This window comes from Apodemus sylvaticus, chromosome 2 (assembly GCF_947179515.1).
Source record: "Apodemus sylvaticus chromosome 2, mApoSyl1.1, whole genome shotgun sequence".
Taxonomy (NCBI): Eukaryota; Metazoa; Chordata; class Mammalia; order Rodentia; family Muridae; genus Apodemus; species Apodemus sylvaticus.
The window spans coordinates 67,946,309-67,974,170 of record NC_067473.1 but is presented as its reverse complement, the minus strand read 5'-3'; the positions used below and the strand labels follow the sequence as shown (position 1 = coordinate 67,974,170).

The 27,862-nt window shown below is 40.8% G+C and overlaps 1 protein-coding gene and 1 pseudogene across 2 annotated transcripts in view; one reads left to right on the top strand and one right to left on the bottom strand.

Moving 5' to 3' along the window:
- Positions 1 to 27,862, top strand: part of Tpk1 (thiamin pyrophosphokinase 1) — a 370,262-nt gene that overhangs the window by 335,733 nt on the left and 6,667 nt on the right. The window lies entirely within an intron of this gene.
- LOC127678559 (bifunctional purine biosynthesis protein ATIC-like) lies at positions 1,600 to 3,303 on the bottom strand (annotated as a pseudogene).

Sequence of the window (27,862 nt, the reverse complement as noted above, 5' to 3'; positions counted from 1 at the left end):
AAGTGGTCAGAAACCATACAAGTGTGGTTTATGGTCTTAGCAATGAATTTCCACACTGAAGAAATCATCTGAAGGAGAGACTGAGGCAAGTGAAGGGAGATGTAATTGGGATGAAATGGACAGTCTCCATAAGAGCTCCCTGCCCTTTCAGTACTCACTAAAAGCATCTTTCTGGGCCAGTTAGACTATAAACCCTTACCTGGGTAATCAGAGGCAACCCTTGAGAGAAAGTTCTTACTGGCCTAAAATGTGGGACTCAGAGCCCAGGGATATTTTCGGCCACTAGTGGAAAAGAAGCTGGTGAAGGTCACAAATGCTCTAAAATAAAAAAAGATTTTCACAGTATTTTCTGCCACTGAACAGGAGAATGTGATTTGGCTTGATAGCTTAGGTCATTAATATTCATAATGAATAGGAAAAATATAGTATTTCATATTTGAAAATAATGAAGATAGATTTATCAGGACTCCAGAAAGCCCTGAGGCAGACATTGGATAAACAGTATATTATTAGAAATGGGACTTCATCAGAAAGACAGTCTTTTGGAATATCTTTCATAATTGTACAAATTTTCTCTACTTTCTGTACCTTATGTTATAATTAAAACATAGCTATACAATTATTTTAATAATAACATCATTGTTTTACAGTAGCAATAATTACCATAGTAAGGATTTATATATTTATTTAGCCTTATTTATCTTTTCAAAAGCATATAGAATCATCACTGCTTTCCTGGTGGAAAAGTTCTCCTAAATACTTACTTTCACTGATTCCTACCCATTTAGCAATTTGTGTAGTATTATCTGCCATGATTACCAAATAACTCTGGAGAATTAACCACTTACTTAGCTTTTTGTTGAGATAATTCATTTCATCTCATTTTCTTTTTTTTTTTTTTTTTTAACTATTTAGAGGATTAGAAAGAAGACAAAACTAACCTAAAGCTAACTATCCAAGATTATAGCTGACCTCAGGCATCCATTGTATAAACAGTTAGGCCTACAAACACAGGGACACAGATCCAGTGTTGTCCTGCCTGGTACAGAGAGGCAGTGACAAGTGACCCCCCCCCCCAAACACACACACACAGAGTCCATATCTGCATACTTTGGGTGAAAAGCTCTATGTAGAACACTGGGTCTGTTTGTAGGTTTGTACCAAGCAGGTGTACTAAGTAGCTAACAGAGTTTTTAAGTTCTGGAGAAAGGTAGAGCAGTATCAGCACTATCTAGATCCTGCTAAGGATCCAGTTCCCAGGGGATAATTGTCTGTTTGTCTAGGAAGCAAACAGCTAATCTTCTGAGAGGCATGAAGAAAGGAGCCCTGGGGAGAGCGAGCTTCCCTGGTTACCTGCACTTAGGTGTCTCACAGGGACGTTTGATGAAAGCTGGCTCCAGGAGGGAGGGATGCTTTCAAAAACAAACCTCTGCACATGGTACCTTAGGCTAGAAAGCCATGCCTTTCAAATAAGTAAGCTCCAACTACCTAAAACCACAGACCCAAATATTAAAATACAAATAACTCTTTTTAAAAAGATGTACTTTCAAGATCTCACACACATGATTATCTACAACTAAGGAACAATGACTGCTAAGGTCAGTGGTGGGAGAGCTGGAGGTCTGTATGAGCCAAGATGATCCCCAGTTCGTCACACGCCTCGATCACAACCTTGTCAGCAGTTGATCCAGATGGAGCGACAATGCAGGCCACACCACTCCCTTTTTCTCGGTCTACATTATTCCTGAAAGGAAAGAAGGCATCAGAGCTGACAGATACACCACTCGGCTTGTCGACCCGTGAGTACCTCAGGAACCTCTTCGAACAGTGCTTCCCACTTCACCCCACCAATGCTGCCAGTCACGTACTGATCAGTGGCATTGGAGATGTCTGCTCTCTTCACCCCAGCTTTAAACTTCATGGAAAGCACTTGTATGTGGCATCAAAGCCACCAAGAATTTGTCTTATCATCTGCAAGGTGTGTGCAGTATATCTGGGACTACTGTCCTGCTTCAGTGCCAATAACCTGCCCATCCTTGGCATAGCACACCAAATTAGACTGAGTATACTTGACAGCAAAGGTGGCAACAATGGGGTCTCTGAGAGCAGACTAAAGCAGATCTTTATTCTTGGTGACAATATTACTGAATAACAACTTGTCAACACCACTATTATGTCTCTTCTGGCTTAAATGAAGACCAAAGAGTGTTCAAAGTTCAGTTTCATACGGTTTATATGATTGGTCCATCTGATGAACATAATTGTTTTCATTTTTCTTTTTAGAAAGTATTTTCAAGGCTTCTTCATATCCCAGGGAAACAATAACATCTGACTCTTCTCTGGAGATAATTTTTGTAATTGAGACATCAGAAATAATGCAATAAATGCAATAAGATCACCAAATGAAGACATCCTGTCAGCTCCTCTTGCTCTTGCATACGCAATGGCCAGGGTTGTGAGGGTCAAATAGAGGTCATAGACCATGCAGACTCTGGCCTCTGGCCTTGTCCTCACTGAGTGGAACCCCAACAGCAGCACCTTCTGGGCTGACATGCGTGAAAGAAGCTGCGGCTGAAATGTCTGCTGCCCCTCCCAGTTCTGTCACCAGCCACCAGACATTCAAAGCATCACACAAGTTTATGAATCCTGTGTCTCCGTTGATAACTGTGATGGGGGCTCATCCCATACCTCAAGGGCATCAGAGAAATTCCTTTACTGTACTGTTTCCTGAAGTAATCTAGACTCACTTCATCATATTGAGTGGTATGAGTGAATGCTTTCAATGCCAAGTGACACCTGGTCTCCAGGGAGGAGCCCTGCATCTCTGCAGCCTCCGCCACATAATCCTCTGGTTCACAGACGACTATCACTCGAGCACTCGAGTGTGGTTTTTGGCTGAGGCTCTCAGTAAGGTCAAGCCACCAATATCAATTTGCTCAACAGCTGCCTCAACAGTTACATCCTGAGAAGCCACAGTCTTCACGAAGGGGTACAGGTTACAGACAATAATCCTTGTAAGGCTGAAACCACGCCTGGCCGTGTCAGCAGTTTCTTCTGGAATATTGCATGCCAAGATTCCAGCATGGATGGCAGGATGCAAGGTTTTCACACGCCCCCCCCCCCCATTTCAGGGAGCCCCGTTAGCTCAGACACATCTCTGAATGCCGGGCCAGCATCCCTGATTGCTTTTGTCGTGCCCCAGGAAGTGCACAGACTCAAACCAAGAGACAAGAGGTTTCTGACAAATTCCACAAGGCCAGTTTTATCAGATACACTGAACAGGGCAAGCTGAGAGGGAGCCATGGCTACTGAGATGGAAGGCCATGTGCAGGCAGGCCAGACCCCGCAGTTCCAGAACCTCATTTTCATTAGAAGGCTCAGAGAAGTGTGGGAAGACAGAACTCCTTAGGTAGATTTAAAAAGAACAAAAGTCAGGAGTTCTTTTGTAGAACCTTAACAAAACCACCAGTCCTCACAGCAGATCCGACACATCAGTATACATATACTCATGTAGACTGAACTGACTCCCTCTTATATGTCTTCCACACCCCACACCAACCCCTATAGATCTCAAGGATGCCAGTGACGTATTTCTTTTTGAGTCTGATTTATGAACTCTTCCTCGTCTGGCCAGATGCCAGCTGTATTCCACAATTCATAATCTGTCACCAGGAGTAATGGCCTGTTTCCAAAGGTGAAGCGTGACAGTTCTTTCAGCATGGATCAGGTAAACAGATTGTGTGGCTGCTAGGCGATCTGTCAGAAGAGGGCTGAAGAGCACATTAACCTTTTGGTACACCCCCGTTTTCACTGTGCTTCTTTTCTTTTATGCTCACCATTTTTCTTCCTAAGAGGCAGACCTGATGAATAGCACAATATCCAATCACAAGTGAGCAGGTTGCTCAGAGTCCATTCCCATTCCTTGCTGTACAACATGCCTTCAGAAAGTCACTGGATGAAGGAAAGACTGGTTCTATTTTGTCTTCTGGTTCTTCAGAGTCCCAAGCTTATTTGTGACACTGGATGGTGATGAGTCTCTTGGCTTCCATTGACACTTTGGTCCTTTTCTTCATTTTTAATACACCACTGCACACAGGCTAGCCATTCTGAGATTCAGTGGCTGTCCTCATTAATTTTGTGTCTGTGTACTACTTGTATGATGTTTCTATCTTTGAAGGTAAGTGCAGTGCTTAGGATGCTGTATTGGCCTGGTACAGATCAACCCAGCCACCTAGCAGGAATATACAAATGAGGGTGATCTTGAATTGGTATATGATTAGAGTGGACACACAAAAATGCTAAGGCACCACATGCCTTCCATAGTAACCGTGGAAGTCTCAAGAGTTGATCCAACCTCACCAAAGTAAAGTATTTATATATACACTAATGAGTGAGAGTGTATACACATGCATACACATGCATGTGCATACTGTCTATGTTGTCCAGCTATGTCAGCATGGAAGTCAAGTGTCAGAGTTTTAATAAAGAAATGAGAATAAAATGTAAAGAGAACAGGGACATAGCATTAATGTCAAGAACATGGTAAGCAGGGAAGCCAAAGTGAGATGACCTAAGAGCTAAAAAGATATACCAGTCATTATTTGGGTCAGCATGTTTTCTCACTGATTCCTAATAGTGGATCTGGGGTGTTTGAAGAAGGGAAGGGAGGAGAAAGGCTTCAAGGAGACCAGCGGTGGAGAATGGAGGGGCTAAGTCATGAACCAATGCCTTGCACAGTAGTTCTCACTTTGTTCTGATGGAGGGTGAGGCTTGGAACCCGCCTTCCTAGCAAGATCCCTCTGATGCTAAAGCTGCTAATCAGCTGACATTCTGTGGGTAGCGGGACCCAGAGTGAAAGGGAGCGAGAACCCTGACACAGGATAAAGGTGATATGCTGGTCAATAGAGCTGCTATGTCATCTTACAATGTCTGAGAGAAAGGTTAAAAGATAGCAATTTGTGAAAGGCTGTAAAGGACAGAAAGCCAATTGTATTTTATTATCTAGTACCAGTTCTAGATAGAAAAGAAAGTCGTGAGGATGGAGAATAGATATAATGGAGATATTCTGGCAACAGATAATGATCTCCTGATTGTTCCTGTTCTTTCATGCATTATTTGCTTTGCAAGCTCCACCCCTGCTTGACAGTTTAGCATTCTGAATCTTTGTGTGTGGTCTTTTCACTAATATTCTGATAAAAATTGTAATGCAGTGTTTTTAGGTAATTGACACTGAGTAATAAATGTTGGTTTACTGAGATGTCCTGAATTCTAGACACACACCCACTATTGGCTCCTAGCTAATAATAAATCAGTTAGACTTTTTTCTGCCTCAGTTTCTTTGTTTATAACAGTGATAATTTTCTTTTCTGGTCATTTGCCACATTAATTCTCCATGTGTTTTGGGAGACAGAAGGTAAGCTCTATAGTCAGCTTCTGGTCTTTACAGCAGAGGTGACAATACTTGTAGTCTGTTTACTACAGCTAGGGACCACTACACATTTACTGACAAATAAATTTGCAAATACGAGGAAGAATTATAGACAACTTTGGTCTTGTCTCCATGTCTTTGGGTAGTGGAAGTTCAGCTGATAATGCCAGAGAGCTTAACAAAATTGCAAATTATTCATTCTTAATGAGTCAGTCCTATAGCAGCTAAGCTGTTATAATAGTAGAGGAAGATAACTCAAGACTTTGGCATTATGAATAGCAGTATTAAAACTGGCTTTCTAAATATAAGATTGGTGGGCAGGTAATTTCAGTGAGGGTAGCTAGTTGAGGTCAGGCAAGCTTGGTCTTTAACATTAAAGGGATCAGAACCCAGGTTTCAGTTGATTTACTTTATTAGAAACTTCAACTGGAATTCAACTTTATCCCTCACATTAGATTTTGTGAATAGATTTTTAAAAATGTGTAGTAGCCTATCTCAACTATACCTAAAATGCAAATTGATACTAATTTTATGGTTGTGAGCCTAGCCTTTAACAGCTTGTACTAATTTTAAATGCAAAAAAACAGTACTTATGTCCAAAGTAGCTTAAAGAATCGTGTGTGTGTGTGTGTGTGTGTGTGTGTGTGTGTGTGTGTGTGTGTGTGTGTGATTTACCAAGTGATAACAGCTTTGGGAACATTTTAAGTGCATGCATTTTCAGTTTGTTGCTCTGATGTAGCAAATTATAATAACTATTACATACCACTAGTAATAAGAGTATTCTCCCCACCTAATATTCTTAGACGCTACCAGAAAGATAGAGACAGTGAATTCAGATAGGTCTTTTCTTTGATGCAAAGGAAAGTGAAATGGTGCACAGGCTAGCTTGCTTAAGCTAAGTGTCCTCACCTCTTCCTGTTGTCTTGCAAAAGTGATCAACTGACACATCTGACAGAGGAGGAACAATCTCTAAGATAAAGAGAGTAGCACAAGGATACTCTTCTGATATACATGAAATCTGAATTTTTCTCTCTCTTTGTCCACAAAGGTGTATTTTTGTTCTGAGAGATCTGTATTGTAAAACCTAAGATTACTATTAAAGAAGGCAGGAGGCAATTTAAGAAGTGCCCTATCTCCCTGTGGCAAACGCTTTGCAGCTATGAAAAAAATGTTGATAAATTGCAACTGTCAGAGCATCTACTGCACTTCATGGGATATGTCACTAACTTTGAGTTTCTTACTTACATGTGTTCATGTGTGAACTTCTATTTGAAGAAAGCACCAAGTATTTGAAGACAGTCCCTAAATTGACACAGCTGAGCCTTTGTAACATTAAACAAAGTCAAGGATGATATGAAGATTGTAGTTCCTACTACTCATCCTTAACTCCTCCCAAAGCCTACTGCAGCTCTTCTTTTCTTTTGCTTTTAAAGGGAGGTTCTCACTGTGCAGCCTAGGTTGTACTCACACTTAGCATCTTCCTGCCTCATCCTCCTGAATATTAGTATTACAGCTATGTGTTTCTATACCAAACCATCTATATCAATCTTAGGTGGGACAACATGTTAGAGAAATACACCATTATATGACTAAACTAAGTATCAAAATGTGTAACAAAAATTAAAAGGAGTTTCAAAGCATAAAAACATACATATTAGCAAAAGTGTGCAAAAGTGTTGTGAGCACATGGCCCTAACACTCTGCAACATACAGAACACTACACTGGAATGTACATACAGTCACAAACCGGAGTCATACATTGGACAGTATCAGGGCTAGACCACAAAATATGATAGTTTCACACCCTACAAACATTCATTCTAACCCCTAATTTCCTGCTTTATCAGCTGTTGCCATGAAGAATTTTGCTTCAAAACTCAGTGATTTATTTACCCAAAGATAAAAGCACTTGGATAGATATGCAAATGAAAAAGACAAAGGACTCAAAGCATACTACTTCAAGAATACAATATTTCACAAAGAAATTGGTAAAACTAGAAGAAAAGAATAGAGGATTATAAAATAATCTGTAGAAAAATAAAATGTCTACAGTAAGTCTTATCTCTCAGTAGTTACTTAAAATAATGGCAAAGTGGATGAATGTATTCAAAACAAAATGCAACATCTCTTAGCTTAAAGACATATGGACTGGGATAAGGTGATGGCAAATGTAATGTCACACATTCTACAAGTATAGTGGAAAGGAGAACATCAAACATCAAAAATGGAGACAGTGGATTTGAGCAAACACTAGACCTAATAAAGCTAAGAGACCTGTTGGCCATACCAGCCAACAATGTAGAGCACATGTTGCTCAGAAACACATAAAGAACATTCTATAATATTATCTTGTTAGCTCCCAAACCTTACACAGGGGTTTTAATACTTCAAGGTCATGAAACTTAAGGTTAGTAGAAGAAAGGAAATAATTCTGACTAGAACATCTGGATGGATGTGGTGGTTTGGATGAGAAACAACCCCTTTAGGCTTATGAGTTTAAGCACTTGGTTCCCAGTTGGTGGTGCTGTTTGAGAAGGTTATGAACTTTTAGCATGGGACCTCTGCTGGAGGAAGTATATCACAAAGAGTTGACTTTGAGAGTTAATAGTCTCATCCCACTTCCAAATCTCTTCTTTGTATGTGTGGGCCAGATGTGATAACTCAACCTTCTGCTCTGGTCATCATCTCCTGTCATAAGTTCCCTTGCAACAGCAAGCCAAAATAAACCCTTCTTATAAGCTGCTTTTGGTCATGGTATTTGAACACAGCTGCAGAATAGTAAGTATAACTATAGAACTGACAGAGTTGAGGTCCTAGAAGAATGTGCAGAAGTGGGGAACCTTTTCCCCAGTGGACAAAGGGGAAACACTGATCAAAGGGTACAGAGTTGGGAAGGAGGGCACCTTGATACACTCACACAGAACAGTGCTTGTAACAATTAATAATGCTGTACAGTTCAAAATTGATGAGTGCTTTAAATATCTTCACATTTTAGGTGAATCGATTTGTTGTTAGCTTGGATTATTCTACAATGTAAATATGCATCTAAGTATCACATTGCATGTATCTCATAAATATCAAAGGTGCTAAATTGGTGATATAAAGCATCCCCTGTAGAGTTGCAGCTGAGGGAAGATTTGGCTATCTGAAACTGATCTGTTTCCACAGCACCTGGTATGTGGCTCCTCTGCCAATCAACACACTGTGTTAGACATCCACCTTGGCCATGCTCCTGGTATCTCTCTTGGACTGGAGATAGCATATTCTTCTCACAGCAGTGTAGTCCTAGAAGGGAAGAAAATGGAGCCTCACTGTGGCTTAGAAAATGCTGTTTGGTTGTGTACTTGCTTTATTTTGCAACAAAATTATTAATATGCTGAATGAGGGTGTTAGTGGCTAAAGACAGTCATTGTTAGTTCTGAGTTCCTTTCAGGACTATTGATAGAAATACAGACCCTTCACAGTCCTAATTCCTCAGTTCTCCAGGAGACATGCTTTTCCTAGATAGTCTTCGGCACAGATCCAAGACACCATATATGTATTGAGGTAACCCACTCCCTTCTTAGTTTCCCATAAATAAAGATTTTCATTGTATTGTGCGAAATGGCTAGCCTATACACATGGTCTTTGTTTTCTTCTCTGACATGTCTCTAAAGCATTGTAATTAACAGAGAAAGTGATAAAATCATTTTGCAAAAAAGAAATTGGAGAAGCAGCAGCATTAGGGTCATGTCAGATAATCTTACCAATGACATGCACTCTAAGAAAAATTACTTGCTGAAATTTTTTGCCCTTACCACCACCAAAAGATAATAAAAGACTTCCAAATTTGGTGTCTAGTGTAAACACTGAGTAACACCAATAACTTGGTTTTAGTGTGTGTACGGTATCTTTTTGTAGAGTTATATCATGTCAGGACATTGCTAGTGTCTATGTAGACTACAACTCTATTTTTTTCCTCTAGGTCAATTGTCCTAGAGAGACAGCAGTTGAATTTGCTACTGCCCTGAGTGTCACACTAGTAAAATACTATTTATCTAATCAAGATGTCTAGAGTAATGTAGGTAGATGGAAAAGGCATATATTTAAAAGTATATAACAATATAAATAACTCAGAGTAGCATATTTGAAATATATTTTAAAATGGCTTATTTGAGCATTACTTTTTATCTTTAAGTTGCCTAGGGGCAGAAAGGGAAGAACTCAGGATTTTTTTTCCTTGATCCTAGAATCATGAAGGACAGGATATTAGACATGAAATTAATAAAGTAAAAAGATCACAATTCCCACATACTTCACTAATCCAAAGACAGTTGCTGACTCTTCATGTTGTTTATTTTGACCTTGTTGTTTATTGGTCGATAGATAGAGGCCAGAGAGATGGCTCAGCAGTTAAGAGCACTGACTACTACTCTTCTAGAGGTCCTGAGTTCAATTCCCAGCAACAACCTGATGACTCACAAGTGTCTATAATGTGACCTGATGTCCTCTTCTGGCATGCAGGGGTATATGCAGACAGAAATAGTACTCATAGACATAAAGATAGGTATACAGACAGAGAGACAGACAGACAGACAGACTTGATTCTGAAATGGGAAAAGATGCACCTATATTTAGTATATCTACTTGAAGATTATGTGAGGTTTGGGGATTTTCTGTCGTGTTACTTTATGTAGTGTTTTTATTTAAGGACAGCTTTTACGTACCTGCAATATACCAAATGCTATGTTAGATGCTGAGGGTCCAGGACTTAGAAAACTTCAACACCCCATAGACTGTGCTGTGGCCTGTGTCAAACTCATCTTCTCATGTGCTGCTGCTGTCACTAATTAAGCAATGCGAGCTTTTTACTCATAGGTGTAGCTTTATTTACAGTTTTGAGTTAAACATCCTCATGTTGCTTTTATCTTACATAACTTTGTGTATTAATGTATATGTATAGATGTATGTATACATACAACTTTACTAAAGTCTAACTTACATACCATGAAACTCACCTTGTCTAGTGCTGTGGCTGGCTTATAACTATTTCTTGATGATTGTTTTGAGTCTTGCTTTCTTTTCTTTCATTTTGCTCTGGTAATATTGTGTACAGATAACATGAGCAAAGTAGAATAAGATTGCCCAAGGACAAAAATCTCACATCACTCAAGGCTATCTCAAAGATCTGCTAATAGATACCCATTGGGAAGATATTCAACACCTCCCATTCATTTGCGGTATGATACACACCACACATCACCAAGCTAAAATACAAGAGTAAAGCTCTCATCTTTGAAAAGGAAACCTCCACTCCTGAAAATGATTAGTTAGGCATTCTTTTCAGTAACTACTTCAGCAAAGGACTCAGTAGTACCTGTGCCTAGAACTGTTTCCTTGCTTTGCGGTATGCCGTATACCACTTTCCCCTTTGGAAACTGGAAGCCAAGCAGACTCAGGTCACAGATATCAAAGCCTGTTCTCCAGGCAGAAATAACTGTGCCTTCTGTGCTTCATACAGAGCTGACAAGTCCTACTGATATTAAAGTCACAGTTTCTGTCAATGTGAACTTCCCAAATTTCAGCTTCTCCATTTTCCAGTCTTTTAAAGTGTCCACACTTCTACTTCTATTTATTGGTCCTTTCTTCTACTCTGTAGAGTTGTGAACATGTTTCCTGTCCATTTATATGTAGGACTCAGCTCTAAGAGGCCCAGTAAGCTATCATGGAGACATCAGCCCTCCGTCCTCTTTCCGTACAGCATCCACAAGTGCGCTGCTTCCATCTAAGCCAGTGCTTCTCCACATCCCTAACACCGCCATCCTGTAATACAGTGCCTCACGCTGTGCTGACCTCCAGCATAAAATTATTTCCTCTGCTACTTCATAATGGTAACTTTGATACTGATATGAATCATAATGTAAGTATCTGCTATGCAGTAGATCATAGGTCACCCTGGAAAAGGGTCATTCAACCCACAAAGGGTCACCACACATTGAGAACCACTGGTCTATGGAAACTACTTTGAGTTCTGTATCTTCACTCTCAAAATCTAAATTTAAATCCTCTTTACCTAAGTTACAGGTTTCCTGTCAGACATTTTTTAAAGGCCTGTCTTGTTTGCTTCCTGTGCTGGACTGCTGCACAAACCCTTCCTGTCACCCTTCATTAAGGCAGTGTGGACTACTGTCCTATCCTATCACCCTTCAATTAAGGAAAGAAGGTTATTTTAATTGCTAAGCAAGTTTTGATAGTATGTTTGGACACAACAGTGGCTGTTTTCCTATGGGCCTAACAAGATTTAAGTGGAATGGCAACGAGATCCTCATGTTCTTGCTGTAGCAGGTATTTCTTAGGAGCTCTGAGAGAGCTAGGATGGACTCCCAATCTTATTCTGGTTCTCTTGCTTGGCTCAGTTAGAATTTGAGAACTCTCTCTCTCCCTCCTCCTCCCCTTCCCCTTCCCCCTCTCCCTCCCCCCTCCCCCCTCCCCCTCCCCCTCCCCTTCCCCTCTCCCCTTTCCCCTTCCCCTTCCTCCTCTCCCTCCCCTTCCCTCTCCCCTTTCCCCTTCCCCCTCCTCCTCTCCCTCCCCTTCCCCCTCCTCCTCTCCCTCCCCTTCCCCCTCCTCCTCTCCCTCCCCTTCCCCCCTCCTCCTCTCCCTCCCCTTCCCCCTCCTTCTCTCCCTCCCCTTCCCCCCTCCCCTTCCCCTCTCCTCCTCCCCCTCCCCCTCCCCTTCCCCTTCTCCCTCCCCCTCCCTTTCCCCTTCCCTCTTCCCCTCCCCTTCCCCCTCCCCTCCCCTTCCCTTTTTCCCTCCTTTCCCCTCCCCCCTCCCCCTCTCCCTCCTCCCTCTCCCTCCCAGTCTCCCTCTCTCTCCAGTTCTCCCTCTCCCATTCTCACTCTCTCCCTCTCCCCTTTCCCCTCCCCCTCTTCTGTTCTCCCTCTCCTGTTCTCCCTCCCTGTCTCCCTCTCCCTCTCCTGTTTTCCCTCTCCCTCTCTCCCTCTCCCTCTCCCTCTCTCATTTGTGCTAATACCTACTGTTTTCCAGCTGTCTCTGTCCTCTGTCTGATATAAATCGCCTCTGTGAGGAGAAAACAATGCAGTAAATCTAAGTTCTTACTTTCCCCTTGTTTTGTTCAACTCTAATTATACTTTACCATCCCAAAGCAGCAGATTTCAAAGTTAAATGCCAGGAATTTCAATATTTATACACATAAATAATAAGAAACAGAAGACTCAACAACTCTGTCCCTCAGCTCATACCACGAACTGATATTGTCCAACTGTGATAAAGGCAAATAATAGAAATTGCCACATAACACTGTAAGTCTTTTTAAACCAGATGAGTGGCTTTGGTGGGAACGAGACTGACTCTTCTTATTTCTCACTGAATTCAGCGTAACCGCGTAAGAATCTCTGGAGGCCTCAAAGGTTGAAACATTTTAAAGGCCCTACTTGCTTTTAAAGCAGACCACATCTCCCAACAGCAGTCATTATCTGAGTATCTTTATTATCTTATTCATTACATTTATTCCATGTGTCAGGCACTGCCTTAGGAGGTAGAAAATAGGGATACCCAGCATACAGTGGCAATTCTTCACGTTTCTGGATTCATGCTAAAGATGGACAGTCGGGGTATGGACAGTCGGGGTATTTTGCTACAGAATGCTGATGCAATCCTCATCAGAGAGGAGGAAGAACAGGTGTGTGTTTTGCAGATCGTGAAAGACCCTCAGTGAATTTAGGTTTGAAAAACAAGAATGATTCTGAATCACACTTCCTCCAGCTTTCAGTGAGGGTAATTCTAGTAAAGCTACAAGCCAGGGCTTAGGTCCAACATTTCTGATAGAGACTAAGAAGCCCAGAAGTATCAGATTCTCCTACATACTCAGTCACAACTTTGGACTCTTAGAATGCACATTATATTGGGGAAAACTAAGCCCTTGGTGATCTTAGTCCAGTTAAATTGAGTAATGAGATGGAGGGTGTGTTACAGCAGCCGAGGCTGAGTGCTCTTCTCGGGAGAGAAGAGTAGAGAATTCATTCCAGTGCTCAGTTGCTGACATGCCTAAGGGACTCACAGCAGAGGCCCTGGCAGAGGGCACTAAGTGAGAGAAGTTAGGGGCTGAGAGCGCCGAACACCTCTAACTACTCAGAAAGGTAAGATGAGCAGATATGGAGATACAGCTACGAGTGGCCCGTAATCATAGACACAAGAAGACTGGGAAACAGGCATGCAGAGCACCAGAGATAAGAGGTGTCTACTTTGATGTTACAGCAAAGGACATATCAGGCATGTAGAAGCAGAGGGGGATATTGTAGGTTTTGAAATAGACACAACCAGGAGCTTAAAAATATACAATCATTCGAAGCCAGCCTGGTCTACAGAATGAGTTCCAGGACAGCCAGGACTATACAGAAAAATCCTGTCTCGAAACCACCCCCCCCAAAAAAAACCCAATCATAGTGTTTGAAGTTTAGTGCTTTCCCTTTTTCTTATTACTGCTCGTGTGGAGATACATAAAGATCACCAACAACAACCCCCAAAATGTCAGAAGCCATATTCACAGTCACTTTGGCAGACTCAAGGGAGAAAGAGGAGTGACATAGCTTTCTAATGGAAAGCGGCTGGCAGGAAAATACTGTGAGTGGGTTCTTCAGGCAGGGTGCAGGCTGTGGTGGGTCCCAGGAGCATGGTGCACTTCTATTGTTGATCCTAAAATAGGATACTAGAGCCAAAAATAGGAAAATTATTCATTCATCAAGCCCTACCCATTTGAAGCTGATGCTTAGAAAAATTATTGTTTTACTTCCTGTATTATTAATAGAAACAGAGGTCTAACTTGTAGTATGTCTGTCATCAGGCTAGTTTCCTAGACTAGTTCTGTTCCCTGTAGATTCTTACAGATGATAAGTCATAGTCTTTCTGTAATATGATGTGGACTTTGTGTACATTCTCAGAGCTCACCACCTTGTTCTGAATGAAAGGTGAAGTGATTTTACATTCAGAGTCCAGTGTTGCTTTAGTCAAAAGAATGTGGAACCTGAGATACGAAAGGGACTCAGCAGTCGCTAATAATGCCACAAAGATAGGGAATTTCTAGAAATAATGTAAGAAATTAAAATTAAGTTGAACATGTCTAAATATTCATAGAAGGTAGTGAAAAGTGAGTAGACCTGAAAATATAATAAAAAAGTACCAACAATCAAAGTCACCAAAAGGCTGGGACAACAGACTTCCAGAGCACTGGAGAGAATGTATGTAATGCGTACAACACAACAATGAGCAGTAGACTAGAGTTCAGTGGTAATGTATGTGTGAGGCCATGGATTCCCACCCGAGTTCTCAAGAAGACAGTATCTACATTGTTATTCTGACCCTTAGAGGAGACAAACTCCAGCAGTGAACATAGAGCTTCAAGCCAATCCCTCTTTCAGACCTGTGGCTAAAGGAGAGAAAAACTTGAAAACTCACCCTACATAGTCTTTATATCTGCAGAGTTTTAGCACAGGCCAGATGTACTGTGAAGTTAGTGGTATGCCAAGTCAGTAGATTCTAAAAGTTTTTATCTAAGCCTTCACAGCTACTTAGTACTAGACATTTTTTCAAGTTCTTTTTAAAATTCTCACTGATTAGCTTCATTTGACAACTCGGCACGCATATGCAGCAGACCCAGTGTTCTCTCATTTTCACTGATCTCGCAGTCACTGCCAGTCATGCTGCGAATTTCTTTTTCAGATATGGAATTGCAGAGTTCAAATATGGCATATTAAACTGAATATTAAAATGAATTATACTACAGAACTGTCGAACCTACCTCTTATCCGTACTAGTTATTTAGGCTTCATAGAGTTTAAGAATTTCACCTTATAAATGTATACTCTAGGGCATGATAAACGCTATGATTAATGGTTTGTCATAAGTTGTGTATTTGGGGAATTGTTACTATTTCAGAAACTCCCTTGCTTCTAGCAGATAAGGGAAACAAGGGTGTATTACCATTGATTGATCATATGGTAAACCTTCACTCTGTCTCTCTTCACATAATACATTTCTCTTTTCATCACAGTCTGATGAGAAATTTTAATGGGGTGTTTCCACCAGTGGTAAATCCACTGAACCATGTAGAAAATGCTTTTTGCATTTAGTGAGAGAAGGCACCTTTTTGTCACCTGGGAGAGTTGTGACTTCCCCATTAATGTTATGTTAAATTTTGAGCCTGCAGTTTTGTGGAGAGTAAAGACTAAGGAAAATCCACCATAGAGATTAACATGCAAAAGAAGCCAGTTGGTGGGAAAAGACCTGAAGCTTTATACAACAAATGTAGCACACACAAACCCTGATGCAGAGAAAGCCTTGCTTTCTTTTTTCAGTTATTTACTTACTTACTTATTCACTTTACATCCGAATTGAATTGCAACCTTGCTCCTTCCTCTCCTCCCAGTGCCACCCTCACAATACCCCTCCCCCAGCACTCCAAGCCCCCATAGGAACTTACCCTGGGACATCAAGTTGCCCCCCATGAATACCAATCCTGAGACATCAAGTTGCATCATGACTAAGTGAATCCTCTCCCACTGAGACCAGACAAGGCAGTACAACTAAAAGGATCCAAAGGAGTCTGAGACAGCTCCCTCTCCAGTTGTTAGGGTTTCCACATGAAGACCAAGCTGCACATTTGCTACAAATTTGTAGGAGACCTAGGTCCAGTCCATGCATGCTCTTTAGATAGTGGTGCAGTCTCTGTGACGCCCCCTTGGGGTTAGTTAACTCTGGTTAGTTAGAGACCAGGTTAGTTGACTCTGTAGGTCTTCTTGTGGTGTCCTTGACCTCCAGCTCCCTCAATTTCCCCTCCCCCACTCATAGACAAGACTCCTGGAGATCCACCTAATGTTAGGCTTTGAGTCTGTGCATCTGTTTCCATCCACTGTTGTATGAAACCTCTCAGAAGACAGTCATGCTAGGCCCCTGTCTATAGGCATGTATGCCAGCCATGTTTCTTTATCCCCTATTCCCTGAACATGTCATGTGAGATAACCTGTATGCAGCATTAAATAAACTCTGGAAAACCCAGGACTTTTAAGCTTCGGTCAGAAGCATCTGTTTAAGGAAATGCCAAGCTCTGAAAGAGGAATCTGTGATATCAGTTAACAATCCTCAACCTGAGAACTTGGGGCAAATACCAAAGGAGAGTGGCTTGATCTGGTCCCTGGCTCTCTGGGTCAATATTCCAGAAGCAGACTTGAAAGATCTAGTCCAACTTATTATTATAGACTCTAATCAGTCTTTACCCAGGTATGCAGTTGTTCATTCAATAAATGTGCCAAGTGTAGTTGGTACTAAACCCAAAGTTAATGACACAGGTGAGCCAGGGATGCCAGCTCTCTTCTGTCTCATGGGAGTGAGCAGGCTAGAGAAGTGTTATCTTCAGTGATGCTACTTTGTGCTAATGTGAACCAGACGGGGGAGGCTTTTGAGAGTTCCCTGATGAAGTGGGATTTCTAGAACTGTCAGATTATATTGATCAAGAACAGCTCCCATGTGAATATAAAACAGCTGTTGCTTCAAAAAGCAGAGCTCTCACCTTAAAAAGAGTAAGAGTTTCCTCTAGAGCCAGTTTGAGTGACTATGACTTAGGAACACAGATTTGGGTTACCTCAAATTCCATGTGACCACTTAGCAGCTTTTTCATGACGACATGTTATGTTTTTACTAAGAAAAGTCATAAATCAAGGGAAATTTAAAATACATCAGTGAGGCAATTAAAACAAGATGGAGGCAGCATTTATGTAGGCTTAAGGTGCTGGTGCTGTCCTATAACATTCTGAGCTGTTGGGTTGATCAAAGCTAGTGATCTACTAGGTCAAAAAATTCCAAAAGATTTTTATCTTTGTCAAAGAATCTTAGTTCACAGACAATGGCAAGAAATGACACTTTGGGGGCCAGTGCTAACCTGAAATGAGGTAATCAGCCTCTAGGCCTGCATCATTCCAACTCTCCATGTCTCTGCACTTTTAAGTAACCCATCTCTTCTTTTGTAATGAACATAACAAAACCCAGCACAGTATTGTGAGACATTACACAATAAACTGTGCACTTAAAGAAGAGGATGAGCCCTTACGGTTTCTATCTGCACCCAAGAGATGATGCTGTAGCACAGCACTCCATACCAAAATACAGCCAGGAGAGAGCAGGACTCCCAAGAGTGTGGACATGCCTGTGAGAACAAGAAAGCCTACCACGTCTGCTCAGAGGGACCGGCCCGGATCCTTCTGGTTTCCATTTGCGCCCAGAGCTTATCCTGTGCCACAGCTCTCCATATACACAATTACCACCAGGATAGAGCAGGTCTCCCAGGAGTGCTGAAAAGCCTGTGAGTACAAGTAAGACCACCGCTTCTGTTCAAATTCCTGGCCCTAGAGGGATCTCACCACCACCACCATGGAGCCCTCAGGACACAGGAACCAAGGAAACACATGGGACAGGATCCTTGCTGTTTCTGTCTGTACCCCAGAGTTGACCCTGTGCCACAGCACTCCATACCCAAATTCCTCTGGGAAAGAACTGGTCTCCAAGGAGTACTGACATACAGTCTTACAGAAAGAACAAGCCACAAGACCTGCTAACACCAGAGATAACCAGGTGGCAAGAGGAAAGGGCAAAACATAAGTAACAGAAACCAAAGTTACTTGGCATCTTCAGAATCCAGTTCCCCCACCATAGCGAGCTCTGGATACCCCAACACACAAGAAAAGCAAGACTTTGATTTAAGAAGAATATAAATAACTCCCTTAAAGAAATACAAGAGAACACAGGTAAGCAGGTAGAAGCCCTTAAAGATGTAATGCAAAAATCCATTAAAGTATTGGAGAAAAACACAACCAAACAGGTGAAGGAATTGAACAAAACCATCCAGTATCTAAAAATGGAAATAGAAACAATAAAGAAATCACAAATGGAGACAACCTAGAGCTAGAAAATGTAGGAAAGAGTTCAGGAGCAATAGATGCAAACATCACCAACAGAATATAAGAGATAGAAGAGAGAATCTCAGGTGCGGAAGATACCATAGAAAACATTCACTGGACAGTCAAAGAAAATGCAAAATACAAAAATCTCCTAAACCAAAACATACAGGAAATTCAGGACACAAAGAGAAGACTGAACCCAAGGACAATAGATATGGAAGAGAATGAAGATTCCCAACTTAAATGGGCAGTAAATATTGACAACAAAATTATAGAAGAAAACTTCCCTAACCTAAAGAAAGAGATGTCCATAAACATACAAAAAGACTGCAGAACTCCAAAAAGATTGGACCAGAAAAGAAATTACTCATGGCATATAATAGTCAAAACATGAAATGCACAAAACAAAGAAAGAATATTAAAAGCAGTGAGGGGAAAAGTTCAAGTAACATATAAAGGAAGACCTATCAGAATTACACCAGATTTCTCAGCAGATACTATGAAAGCTAGAAGATCCTAGGCAGGTCTCATACAAAGCTTAAGAGAACACAAATGCCAGCCCAGAAAAACTCAATTGCCATAGATGAAGAACCAAGATATTGCATGACAAAATCAAATTTACACAATACCTTTCCATAAATCCAGCTTTACAAAGGATAATAGATGGAAAATGCCTATACAAAGAGGGAAACTACAGCCTAGAATAAACAAGAAAGTAATATTCTTTCAAAAAAACTAATAAGAAGATAGCCACACAAACATAAAAATAACATAAAAAATAACAGGAAGCAACAATCACTAGTCCTTAATACCTCTTAACATCAATGTACTCAATTCCACAATAAAAAGACATAGACTAGGTACATAAAGGGGACCCAGCATTTTGTTGCATACAAAAAATGCACCTCAGTGTCAAAGACAAATACTACCTCAGAATACAGTGCTGGAAAACAATTTTCCAAGCAAATGGTCCCAAGAAAAAAGCAGGAGTGACCACTCTAATATCTGATAAAATTGACTTTCAACCAAAAGTTGTCAAAAAAGATAAGGAGGGAGATTTCATATTTAATTCTCAATTCTGAACGTCTATGCTCTGAATGCAATGGGACCCACATTCATAAAAGAAACCTTACTAAAGCTCAAAGCACACATTGTACCCCACACAATAATAGTGGGAGACTTCAACACCCCACTCTCAACAATGGACAAATCATGTTAACAGAAACTAAACAGAGACACAGTGAAACTTATTAAAGTTATGAACCAAATGGATCTAACATATTTATAGAATATTCCATCCTAAAGCAAAAGAATATACCTTCATCTCAGTACCTCATAATGCCTTCTCCAAAACTGACCATATAATAGATCACAAAACAGGCCTTAACAGATATAGAAATATTGAAATTATTCCATGCACCCTATCAGATCACCATTGTCTGAGGCTGGTCTTAGATTCAAACAAAAACAATGGAAAACACACATGCATATGGACTTTGAACATTGCACTCAGGGAAGAAATAAAGAAATTAAAGACTTTTTAGAATTTAATGAAAATGAAGCCACAACATACCCAAACTTATGGGACGCAATGACAGCAGTGGTAAGAAGAAAACTCATAGCTCTGAGTGCTTCTAAAGAGAAACTGGAGAGAGCATACACAAGTGGTTTAACAGAACACCTGAAAGGTCTAGAAAAAAAGAAGCAACTACACCCAAGAGGAGTAGATGGCCGGAAAGAAGCAAATTCAGTGCTGAAATATACCAAGCAGAAACAAAAAGAACTATACAAAGAATCAACAAAATCACGAGCTGGTTCTTTGAAAAAATCTACAAGATGGATAAATCTTTAGCCAGATTAACCAGAGGGCAAAGAAACAGTATCCAAATTAACAAAATCATAAATAAAAAGGGAGATATAACAACAGAAACTGAGGAAATTCAAAAAATCATCAGATCCTACTACAAAAGCTTATACTCAACGCAACTGGAAAATTGGATGAAATGGACAATTTTCTAGACAGATACCAAATACCAAAGTTAAATTAGGATCAGATAAACCATCTAAACAGTCCTGTAACCTCTAAAGAAACAGAAGCAGTCATTAAAAGTCCCCCAACCAAAAAAGCACAGATTTTAGTGCAGAATTCTATCAGACCTTCAAAGAAGACCTAATGCCAATAATCTTCAAACTATTCCACAAAATAGAAACAGAAGGAACACTACCCAACTCATTCTATGAAGCCACAATTGTGCTGATACCAAACCACACAAATATCTAACAAAGAAAGAGAACTTCAGATGAATTTCCCTTGTGAATATTGATGCAAAAATACTCAATAAAATTCTTGCCAACTGAATCCAAAAGCACATCAAAACATCATTCACCACGATCAAGTAGGCTTCATCCCAGGGATGACGGGATGGTTCAATATACAGAAATCCATCAATGTAATCCACTACATAAACAAAGTCAAAGAAAAAAAAACCCACATGGTCATTTCATTAGATGCTGAAAAAGCATTTGACAAAATTCAGGATCTCTTCATGCTAAAAGTCTTGGAAAGACCAGAAATTCAAGGTCCATACCAAAACATAGGAACAGCAATATGCAGCAAACTAGTAGCCAACCTCAAACTAAATGGAGAGAAACTTGAAACAATCCCACTAAAATCAGGGACTAGACAAGGCTGCCCTCTTTCTCCATAGTTATTCAATATAGTATTTGAAGTTCTAGCTAGAGCAGTTAGATAACCAAAGGGGGTCAAAGGGATACAAATTGGAAAGGAAGAAGTCAAAGTATAACTATTTGCAGAGGATATGATATAAAAATTCCACCAGAAAAATCCTAAACCTAATAAACAACTTCAGCAAAGTGGCTGGATATAAAATTAACTCAAATAAATCATAAGCGTTCCTATACTCAAAGGATAAACAAGTTGAGAAAGCAATTAGGGAAAAGACATCCTTTGCAATAGTCCCAAACAATATAAAGTATCTTGGTGTGACTCTAACCAAACAAGTGAAAGATCTGTATGATAAGAACTTCAATTCTCTGAAGAAAGAAATCAAAGAAGACCTCAGAAGATGGAAAGATCTCCCATGCTCCTGGATTGGGAGGATTAATATAATGAAAATGGCCATCTTGCTGAAAGCAATCTACAGATTCAATGCAATTGCCATCAAAATTCCAACTCAATTATTCTTAGAATTAGAAAGAGCAATTCTCAAATTCATTTGGAATAATACAAAACCCAGGATAGTGAAAGCTATTCTCGACAGTAAAAGAACGGCTATGGGAATCACCGTCCCTGATAGTGATTAAAACACAAAACAAAAACTACATGGCATTGGTGCAGTGACAGGTAGAATAGAATTGATGACCCAGAAATGAACCCACACACCTAAGGTCACTTGATTTTTGAAAAAGGAACTAAAATCATCCAGTGGTAAAAAAGACAGCATTTTTAACAAATGGTGCTTCTTCAACTGGCGATCAACTTGTAGAATACAAATTGATCCATTCTTATCTCCCTTTACAAAGCTCAAGTCCAAGTGGATCAAGAACCTCCACATTAAACCAGATACACTGAATGTAATAGAAGAGAAAGTGGAAAAAAGTCTCGAACACATTGGCACAGGGGAAAAGTTCCTGAACAGAACACGAAAGATTTATGCTCTAAGATCAAGAATTGACAAATGGGACCTCATAAAACTGCAAAGCTTCTGTAAGGCAAAGGACATTGTCATTAATACAAAATGGCAACCAACAGATTACAAAAAGGTCTTCACCAATCCTACATCAGATTAGAGTGCTAATATCCAATATATACAAAGAACTTAAGTTGCACTCCAGAGAACCAAATAACCCTATTAAAAAAAATGGGGAACAGCAATAAGCAGGATTCTCAACTGAGGAAACTGGGAGGCCTGAGAAACACCTGAAGACATGTTCAACATCCTTAGTCATCAGGGAAATGCAAATTTAAACAACCCTGAGATTTCACCTCACACCAGTCAGAATGGCTAAGTTCAAAAACTCAGGTGACAGCAGATGATGGTGAGGATGTGGAGAAAGAGGAAGACTCCTTCATTGCTGGTGGGATTGCAAGCTGGTGCAACCACTCTGGAAATCACTTTTCAGTTTCTAGGTTCCTCAGAAAATAGGTCATAGTACTACCTGAGGACCTAGCTATACCACTCCTGGGCATACACCCAGAATATGTGTCAATATGTAATAAGGACACATGCTCCACTATGTTCATAGCAGCCTTATTTATAATATTCAGAAGCTGAAAAGAACCCAGATGTCCCTCAACAGAGAAATGGATACAGAAAAGGTGGTATATTACATTATAGAATACTACTCAGCTATTAAAAACAATTCGCAGGCAAATGGATAGAACTTGAGAATATCATCCTAAGTGAGGTGACTCAGTCACAAAGGAACAAGCATGGTATGTACTCACTGATAAGTGGGTATTAGCCCAAATGTTCAGAGTACCTAAGATCCACTTCATAGGCCATATGAATCATAAAAAGGAAGGCCAAAATGTGAATGCTTCAGTGCTTTTTAGAACAGTGAACAAAATACTCACAGGAGGAAATATAGAGACAAAGTGTGGATCTGAGACCGAAGGAAAGGCCATCCAGAAACTGTCCCACCTGGGGATCCATACCATATACAGCCACCAAACCTGGATGTTATTGTGGATGCAGGGAAGTGCTTGCTAATGGAAACCCGATATGGCTGTCTTCTTAGAGGGTCTGCCAGAGCCTGACAAATACAGAGGCTCACAACCAACCATTAGACTGAGCTTGGGGGTCCCTGATGGAGGAGTTGGAGAAGGAACTGAATGACCTGAGGGGATTTGCAGCCCCATGGAGGGAGCAATAGTGTCAACCAGCCAGAACCTCCCCCCTCCTCCAGTGCTCCTGGGGACTGGACCACCAACCAAAGAATACACATGGAGGACTCATGCCTCTGGCCACATATACTGCAGAGGAAGGCCTTGTTGGACATCAGTAGGAGGAGAGGCCCTTGGGCCTGAGGGTGTTTGATGCCCCAGTGTAGGGGAATGCCAGGGCAGGAGGACAGAAGGGGGGAGCACCCTCATAGAGGCAGGGGTAGGGGGAATGGAATAGGAGGTTTCCAAAGGGGAAATCTGAAAAGGGGCAAATGTTTGAAATATAAATAAAGAAAATATCCAATAAATTAAAAAATATTCAGAAGATAATCATCCATCAAAATGACTAGTGTAGTAAATAAACTATTGACTCATTTGATATGTATTTAAATACTGAACAAAATAAAACAGAAATAAATAAGTAAAATATTGAACACTATCCAGAACTCTCTCTGGCCATGCGCTAGCATGAGAAGGGGCTGCAGGCAGAAGGCACAGCAAGGTAGAACTGAATTCCAGGAGTGTGTGTGTCGGACTCCTGAACACAGGAGCAGCATCAGTAGATCCTCCTCTGGTCTCAGCTGCTTTTACATAGGCTCTTAGATGAAAAGGAACACCTTAGTCTTGGGGACAGCTTTCTGCTTGATAGAGACACAGGTCATGAGACATCAAATGCAATACATAGAGCCCCTAAGCCCCAGCTGTGACAGGTGATCACTGTGCTAGCTTGGATGAAAAGATAGTATAACGGCTTTTATGGAATGTTTTTAATATTAAAATTGTCTTTCTTCATTTCTTTATTTTGTTGTCATTGGTGAGAAATTTCTTGAAAACCTGAATTTTTATTCGTTTAGTTGCAATGATTTTTTTTTTACACCTTTTCTGACAACACCACTCATGTCCCTAGAATTACAACAGAGGCTTTTAAGTAAGTCTTTTGGTACCTTGAAGTGTTTTCCCATGTTGAAAAATGAAGATAGATTACTGCATTTCACCTTTAATTCTTTTTGAAACTGTATTTTTATTTTATGTGCACCAGTGTTTTGTTTTCAGGGTTGTCGGAGCGCCTGGAACTTGAGTTACATACAGTTGTGAGCTGCCATATGGGTGCTGGAAACTGAGCCTGGGTCCTATGAAATAACAGCCAGTGCTCTTAATTAATTGCTGAACCATGTCCAGCCCCTTTACAGGTCATGCACACATTACAGATACAGCAAGATTTCTTTCCCTCTCCCCTTAAGACCATATAACATTGTTCCTGCATTTACTTTTTGTCTTTTCTTAAACCAGAGTGGAGCACTGACTTTCACAACTTCCATATTTTCATGTTCCCACAGAAAAACTTAATCCAGATGCTGCCACCACATAGCATAAGCCTGTTTGCCTGCAAGGAATTGGTGATAGCAGGTGCTCTGGGCACCTGAGATCTAGCCTTCTAATTGTGGGGGCAGATCATCCCTGCCATGGGGCATCAGTAGGCTACTAGAGGTTCCAGTAAACAGACTAGTTCAAGCAAAATCTTTGTTAGATAAGTTTGCTTTGCATTAGCTCTTCACAAGATTGTCTCGGAGTTTCCTCTGCCTTCTCTCATTGCTCTGATCTGAGGAGATAGTTAACATCCTGCACTAATAGTCCTTGGAAACTCCCTCATCCAAATACTGATGCTAGTTATTTTTTTGTTTGCCTGTATGCAGTTAGTTGGCTTGATTATTAAATTCTAAAGAGCAGGACTTCCGCCTCCTTCGCTTAGTGGGCTTACACAGCCGCTGTAGACTTGGCATTATGCATTCATTCTGGGCTCCCACACATCTTCCCATCTTTCTTCACTTTTCTGTGCCATTTGGATTTTTTGATATACTCATAATAATCTCAGTTGACATTTGAAAAATGGAAGCAAATGTAACTTCAAGGCCTCCTTGGTGTGGATGAAATGATGCTATAATATAGACTTTGTGTGCTTTTCCAGAGAAATCAGAGCTGTGTGCAGGCATTAACTCATTCATCTTCACCTTACAGTGTGAGAAATAACAGTGACAGACATTATTGGCATCTTCTAAATGGATGCTGAGGTCGCCTGAGGATTTTTCCGACAAACCCCTGGGATATTAGAGTAGTAGAAGGGAAGGCTGGGCGCTCTGTTCCCGAGGTGGCACCAAGGCCCAGTTGCCACACTGCATGACTGCCCTCTTCTCCAGCCAGGAACCCTGGGAGGAGACCCTGGACATGGACCTGGACCTGTCATACTTCTCATATTTGTGTGGAGAGTTTCCAGCACACCAGTGACCACAGGACGCTGCGCTGAGTGACAGATGCCGAGTGCAGAAGAACAGCCCTTTTCTAGTCAGTCAGTGCTATCTATGCACACAGGGAAGACTTTCTGGCAGTTTTTGACAGTTTGACCCAAATAATTACTGCAAACTGGTCACATTTTATGGACGTGGACTGTCCTTTTTGTCTTATAAACCCAGTGGTCTTTTCTCTTTAACTTCTGTAGAGCCTGCCCTGAATAGGATATACTATTGATGTAACATATTGGGGAATGTGTTTTAACAAAGAAATATGTTTTTTGCTTATTTCAGGCAGAACTAAGCATTGGAAAGTATTGATCTTGGAAGAGAGATTCAAACTGGTATAATTAGTTGTGATTCCAACAAATAGCAGAATTTCTCTGATCTAATTGAATTTTGGGATAGCAGGCTGAATAGAAGTAAAAATTAAAATTAATTAATTAGTGATTGAGCATCTGAAACCCAGGCATCCCCCAGGCCTCAGGCAGGGGTGTGTGGATGTGTGACCACTGAGTGCATAGATGAACTGAGGAGGCACGCGGCCACTGAGAGGTGATGCTTTGATGCATGAAGATTCCTTGTTAGGCTGCAAAGGGGCTGAGTGATGACCTCAGGAAACATCCAGTGGTCAGAGTTTGGGGAGATAAAGTTCAGAGGGAATGCCCAGTGTGACTATTATCAGAGGCCAGCATAAGAGCAAGTTTCACTCGTCATTGTCTCAGCATAGGGCGTTCTTCTGGAAAATACAGGTTAATATCAAGACCCTCTTACATCAAAGCGTAAGCAAAGGCTGTGCTTGGACAGCTTCAGTGTGACAGCAACAGGACTCATTCGTTGCCTCACCCCAGGCTGTATGATCACTCTCTGGAGCTCCTCTCAGAAGCCGAATCTCGGATACACAATCTCTATCTAGATCAGACAAATTTTCTTCAGTTCAGAATGGTCTTAGTACAAATCAGTCAGAAGCTATGGCGTTGAGTGAACTTTTGCAGAAACGGGTGAAGAGAGGGCAGTGCTTCCTTGGGACCCCTTTGCCTTTTCTCCAATCTCCTGAAGACCAGCACAATTTCCACATTACCACTGCCCCAAAGTATACATTGATAGGACAGAGGCACTCAGACCATACGCATACATGTGTCTAATTGCTTTTTATCGAGTGTTTTAAATATTAGACCTACTTTTAAAATGTTATATGTTGTCTTTAATTGACATGCCTGTTTGCTTTGCTGTACCAGAGAAGTCTCCCCACTAATTTGGGGGTTCATGACACTATTTTGAGGTGTCCTGACATCTAATTTCTTTACCACCCCCCATGATCAATACTTATCTGTTTCATTATCCATTTTCAGATTCAGGTCAAGCAGTTTGAAGCAAAAAGTAACATTTACATTGTACTGTATCCCTCATTAGCATCAGCTCAGGAGGCATGGAAGCACTGCTTGTCCTTTTATTACTGATGCTGCTTGATCATTGATCATCTGGCTAAGATCTGAAGGTCCCGAGATCTGGCTGTTCCCTTTGTTCTTCTGAAATTGAAAACAACATAGGAGTGGCACATTGATACTGTGATCATCCGCTTGCCAACATCATTTCAACTGGTGATTTAGCACTGATGGTTTTGCCTGACCCAGTTATTACACTGCTTGCTGCAAAATAGTGACTTTCTGTCACTCTTCTTTAGAGCTGACATTTTACTGTAAAGAGATTTTCTTCTCTCCCCCTGTCTTTGGGGCTTAAGCATAAGTATTTATTAAATGTATTGTTATACATTTCCCTAAGCATTCTTTTCTACCTCAGATTGATCCAGCTACTCTGTCCTTGTGACATGTCTAAACAGATTTTTAGATCATTTTTTTTATTTTTGGAACAGGGTGCTTCAGGCTCATTGGATACTTTTTATGTCCTGAACTAGAATTCTAAATAGTCAGCATCTAATGATAAGTGTATTCTAGGGAGTTTGTCCAACTAGACAAACAACTGTTAACTTAGTCACTGTAGGGTGGAAAATATAGGCTAAGGCAGGACCTGTGAACTCAGACTGTGTGCATCCAATTTGCAGACTTCCTGGAGGGGACCCAAAATTTTCCATAAAAATGGGAGATGTATGACTTCCTCAAGGAACAGACAGCTCCAGAGAATGGCTGGCAAGTAGGTAAAAAAATAGCCAAGTGATAGAGAGTCCTAACTGTCGTGCCAAGATGTGTGGCTAGGTAAAGGGAGGTATTTTGCTTTTTTTCCCATTGGACAGCTATCTCCATTGCAATTAGAATCCAACACCAGGTATTCTTTCAGGGAT